This window comes from Neolamprologus multifasciatus, chromosome 11 (assembly GCF_963576455.1).
Source record: "Neolamprologus multifasciatus chromosome 11, fNeoMul1.2, whole genome shotgun sequence".
NCBI classification, from domain to species: domain Eukaryota; kingdom Metazoa; phylum Chordata; class Actinopteri; order Cichliformes; family Cichlidae; genus Neolamprologus; species Neolamprologus multifasciatus.
The window spans coordinates 615,157-621,156 of NC_140449.1; the positions used below are offsets into that span (position 1 = coordinate 615,157).

A 6,000-nucleotide genomic window follows, 5' to 3' on the forward strand; every position below is an offset into this window, starting at 1 on the left:
ACTGTACCCACCCCAACATTCAATCATCTCCCAGACTACACAAGACACAGACACCCAGGTTAAGTTTATTCTCCACCTCTCCTATGTCTCTCCCCCACCTGCAGAGTGGACTCCTGCAAAGATGGAACAACCTCCCTGCCAGTTCAAGAGCCCCCCGGTTAGGCCGATGCACAAGAGGCCCCCTGCGCCAGGGCTGAGCCCCCGTGCACCCACCCGCCCACAACCTCGGCGACACACTGACGAGGACCGAAGCCCCCAAGGCCCAGCCAGAGCCCCAGCACGGAGGCGAAGCACCCCCGAACCCCAAACCCCCACGCCCGCCCCGGATCCACTCAGGGGCAGCCAGGCCACCAGGCCAGTAACCTACGTCCGCCAGCACAGACCATCCTCCAGCCCCGCTGCACGCGGCCACGAGGAGAACAACCTCTGAGAGCGACCAGAGCCACTAACCAGGTTATGAACACAACCCCCGGGTTAAGCCCTCCAGGGATAACGTCTCTAGGGGTCCTCCAGGTGCCCTAAGCCCATCCCAACCTCCACATCAACCATAATAGCCAAGGCGGGACCAAACCACGACCCCCCACCCCCGCTAGGTGATGGAGCCGATCAAAGGAGCCCAGAGGGATTGATCTAATGTGGTGGCAGAGGCTATATCGAGACTAATGTGATCTATTAGATAGTTTCTGTATTGGCTAGAATTAAGATTATTTTTATTTTTCCAGTTCATGAGGACCGTTTTCTTGGCGATGCATAGGGCAATAAAAACCATGTGGACTGTATTAATTTCTGTAGTGACATCATCCAAATTTCCCAACAAGCATACTAAAGGGGAGGTTGGAATTTTACATTTCAGACACTTTGATAAGTCCTCACATATCTCGTGCCAAAACTTCTGCACTGGTGGACAGAACCAAAGAGCGTGGATGTAACTGTCTGGTGTATTGCCTTGACAGTGTGAGCAGTTGTTGGCGGATGTAAAGCCCATCTTAAACATTCGATGACCTGTATAGTGCACTCTATGCAGTATTTTGTATTGTATTAATTGCAGATTGGGATTTTTAATAAATTTAAAGGTTTTTAAGCAAATCTGAGACCAGACGTTTTGGTCTAAGCTGACTGATAAATCTGCTTCCCACTTTGCAATAGGAAGGGATATTGATTCATCTATTTTAGAAAGTGTTCTGTATATTTTAGATAATAGTTTGGGGGATTTAAGAGTAAGAAATTGAACCACACTTGGTGGTGTTTGTAATTCAACTTGACTGAGGTTAAATTTCTTTTTTACTATGGATTTAATTTGTTGATATTCTAAAAATCTTTTCTTGTTGATCCCATATTGTGTAACTAGTCTGTCAAATGGAATAAATTCTGTTCCCTCTAATATATGTTCTAAGTATTTAATTCCTTTACAACTCCATTCTGGGAAATTAATCATATTTTTGTTTTGTAATATGTCAGGGTTATTCCAGATAGGTGTACGTTTGCATGGGATTAATGAAGACTCCGTTATTTTTAGAAACTCCCACCATGCTGACAGAGAAAAGCTGATGTTGATGCTTTTAAAGCATTCATGTCTTTTGATGTTTGAGCTAATAAATGGTAGGTCTGAAATCTCTAGATCATTGCATAGTGCCTGTTCAACATCTAGCCAGGGCTCATCTAAGAGGGTACATTTTAACCATTCTGAGATGAACTGAAGCCTGTTGGCTAAGAAGTATTGGTGAAAATTAGGCAGATCTAGTCCTCCTCTATCCTTGGTTCTTTGTAGCGTTTTTAAGCTGATGCGCGGGGGTTTATCTTTCCAAAGGAATTTAGAAATATGTGAATCCAGAGATCTGAACCAATCTTGTGATGGTTTGTTAGGGATCATTAAAAATAAGTAATTTATTTTTGGCAAGATCATCATTTTTATAGTGGCGACCCTTCCCATGAGTGATATGGGTAGAGATTTCCATCTAGTCAGATCGCCTTCTACTTTCTTTAGAAGTGGGATGTGGTTTAATTTAATTAAGTCTGAAAGCTTAGGAGAAACAATAATACCTAAATATTTAATATTTCCAGATTGTAGTGGGGCAGAAGATGAATTGTGGAAGGAGCAGTTAATGGGAAGAACTGTAGATTTTGGCCAGTTAATTGAATAGTCTGAAACTCTTGAAAACCAGTTTATTAGAGTAATTACCTCAGAGAGGTTGATTTGTGAGTTTTGCAGAAAAAGCAACACATCATCTGCATAGAGACTGATTTTATGTTCTACGTTATTACATTTTATGCCCTTAATTGTTGTAGCCTGTCTAAGTGCTGCTGCTAGAGGTTCGATAAAAATTGCAAAAAGTGAAGGGGAGAGTGGGCATCCCTGTCTGGTGCCCCTCAGGAGACAAAAGCTGGAGGATGTCTGGTCATTTGTTCTGATACGAGCTGTTGGGGAATTGTATAATATTCTTATCCAATTTATGAAAGAGTTTCCAAAACCAAATTTGTGTAAAGTTGCAAATAAAAATTTCCAGTTAACTCTGTCAAATGCTTTTTCTGCATCTAGAGATAATATTATGGTTTCAATGTTTTTATTGTATGAGTAGTCTATTAAATTAAGAAATCTACGAGTATTTGTTGAGGAGTGCCGACCTTTTATGAAACCAGTTTGGTCAGGATGAATTAAGAGGGGGGTTATTTTCTCTAATCTCTTTGAGAGAGCTTTGCAGATTATTTTAAGGTCTACATTTATAAGGGATATTGGACGATAACTTGAGGGAAATAAAGGGTCTTTTCCTGGTTTTAGCAGGAGACTAATGTTAGCAGAATTCATATTTGGTGGTAGTCTGCCATTTTTCTTGATTTCCTGCAACATTCCATGGAATACTGGTGCCAAAATTGTCCAGAATTCTTTGTAGAATTCTGCAGGAAAGCCGTCTGGACCTGGAGCTTTATTAATGGGCATACTTATCAGGGCTTCCTGGAGTTCACCTGGCGTCAGTGGCGAATCCAGTGCCATTGCTTGACTGTCTAGTAATTTTGGAAGAGTTACGTTGTCAAGAAACAAATCAATTTCATTTTTAGACGGGTTTATTTGTGGTGAATATAAAGTTTCATAGAAATCCCTAAAAATCTTGTTTATTCTTCCAGGGTCATATATTGTGTTCCCTGATAAATCTTTAGTGGCACATATAGTTGTTTTTTCTTTATTTATTTTTAACTGGTTTGCTAGAAATCGACCTGGTTTGTTACTGTGTTCAAAATTCTGCAAGCGAAGTCTTTGTACAAGGAATTGTGTTTTTCTATTAATAATTTCATTTAATTCTAGTTTTGTTTTGCATATTTTGTTCATTATTTCTTGATCTTGGTGGAACGCGTAGGCTTCTTCTAAGGATTTGATGGTTTTTTCTAATTCCTGAATATTTTTGTTTTCTTCTTTCTTTTTGTGTGATGAGAAAGAAATTATTTTACCTCTCATCACAGCTTTTCCTGCTTCCCATAGAACAGAAGCAGATGTTCCGGGAGTGTCATTAAAGTCTAAATATGAAGTCCATTCCTTTTTAAAATATTTAATAAAGTCTTCATCTTTAAGTAGTGATGTGTTAAATCTCCAGTTTTTACTTGGCGTAGTATTATTCTTGTGTATTAGTGTTAAAGATACAGGAGCATGATCGCTGACAGCTATAGGGTGAATCTCAGTGTCTGAAATGTCACTCAGCAGTGAGCTGCTGACCAAAAAATAATCCAGACGAGAGTAGGAGTGATGAACATGTGAGAAGAAAGTATATTCCTTACTGTTGGGGAACTAGTTTTTCAGCGTCACTCTGAGACAGGATATTTCTAATTTTAGAGATGTTGCGCAAATGGAAGAACGCAGTCTTACATATTTGTTTAATATGTGCGTTGAAGGACATATCCTGGTCAAAAATGACTCCAAGGTTCCTCACAGTGTTACTGGAGGCCAAGGTAATGCCATCCAGAGTAAGAATCTGGTTAGATACCATATTTCTAAGCTTTTCAGCGCCGAGTACAATGACCTCAGTTTTATCTGAGTTAAGAAGCAGAAAGTTAGTGGCCATCCAAGTCTTTATGTCTTTAAGACATTCCTGCAGTTTAACTAATTGGTGTGTGTTATCTGGCTTCATGGACAGATAGAGCTGGGTGTCATCTGCATAGCAGTGAAAATGTATGCTATGTCTTCTAATGATGCTGCCTAGGGGAAGCATGTATAATGTAAACAGAATTGGTCCTAGCACCGAACCCTGTGGAACTCCATAATTAACCTCAGTGTGTGAAGAGGACTCTCCATTTACATGCACAAATTGGAGTCTATTAGATAGATATGATACAAACCACTGCAGTGCAATACCTGTAATACCTACAGCATGTTCTAATCGCTCTAATAGAATATTATGGTCAACAGTATCGAATGCTGCACTAAGGTCAAGAAGGACAAGCACAGAGATGAGTCCACTGTCAGAGGCCATAAGAAGATCATTTGTAACCTTCAATAAAGCTGTTTCTGTGCTGTGATGAACTCTGAAACCTGACTGAAACTCTTCAAATAAACCATTCCTCTGCAGATGATCTGTTAGCTGTTTGACAACTACTCTTTCAAGGATTTTTGATATGAAAGGAAGGTTGGAGATTGGCCTGTAATTAGCTAAGACTGCTGGGTCTAGAGATGGCTTTTTGAGTAAAGGTTTAACTGCAGCCACCTTGAAGGCCTGTGGTACATAGCCGATTATTAGAGATAGGTTGATCATATATAAGATCGAAGAATTAATCAATGGCAGGACTTCTTTGAGCAGTTTTGTAGGAATGGGGTCTAAAAGACACGTTGCTGGTTTGGAGGAAGTAATTATTGAAGTTAACTCAGAAAGATCGATTGGAAAAAAAGAGTCTAACTTAACATCAATGGAACTAAGAGTAGCTGTAGATAATATTAGATCTGTGGGATGATTATTGGTAATTTTTTCTCTAATGATAAAAATTTTATTTGTGAAGAAGTTCATGAAGTCATCACTAGTTAACGTTAAAGGGATGGTTGGCTCAACAGAGCTCTGACTTTTTGTCAGCCTGGCTACAGTGCTGAAGAGAAACCTGGGGTTGTTCTTATTTTCTTCAATCAGTGATGAGTAGTAAGCTGTTCTGGCTTTGTGGAGGGCTTTCTTATAAAGCAACAAACTATTTCTCCAGGCTAAATGATGATCCTCTAAATTTGTGACACGCCATTTCCTCTCCAGATTACGAGTCATCTGCTTTAGGGTACGTGTTTGAGAATTATACCACGGGGTCAGGTACTTCTGATTAGAGACCTTAGTTTTCACTGGAGCTACAGTATCCAGAGTCGTACGTAGTGAGGAGGTGAAATTATTAACAAGATAATCGACCTCTGTTGGGGTAGCGTTCAGATAGCTGCTCTGCTCTGTGTTGGTACAGGGCATTGACGATGATAACAGTGGCTGGATTATATTCTTAAACTTAGTTACAGCGCTTTCAGAAAGACATCTACTTTGATAAAGTCCACTCTCCACTGCTGCGTAATCAATTATTGTAAATGTAAATGTTATCAAGAAATGATCAGACAGGAGAGGGTTTTCAGGAAACACTGTTAAATGTTCAGTTTCTATGCCATATGTTAAAACAAGATCTAGAGTGTGATTAAAGTGGTGGGTGGGTTCTTTTACATTTTGAGAGAAACCAATTGAGTCTAACAACAGATTAAATGCCATGTTGAGGCTGTCATTTTTAGCATCTACATGGATGTTAAAATCACCCACAATAATTATTTTATCTGAGCTCAGAACTAAATTAGATATAAAGTCTGAGAAATCAGACAGAAACTCTGTGTAAGGCCCAGGTGGACGATAGATGATAACAAGTAAGACTGGTTTCTGAGTTTCACAGCTGGGGTGGACAATGTTAAGCATCAGGCTTTCAAATGAATTAAAAGTCTGTCTTGGTCTTTCATTAATTAATAGACTGGTGTGAAAAATTGCTCCTAAAAGCAGATCATCAAATATTCCA

General features: G+C 39.6%; 1 protein-coding gene across 1 annotated transcript in view; it reads left to right on the forward strand.

The window, feature by feature from the left end:
- The window catches only part of LOC146507525 (E3 SUMO-protein ligase ZBED1-like), a 459,484-nt gene extending 453,856 nt beyond the window's left edge, over positions 1-5,628 (forward strand). The window contains exon 2 of the mRNA XM_085176199.1: positions 3,953-5,628. The gene's annotated coding sequence lies outside the window, so the exon portion shown is untranslated. The remainder of the gene's footprint in view (positions 1-3,952) is intronic.
- The last annotated feature ends 372 nt before the right edge of the window (positions 5,629-6,000 follow it).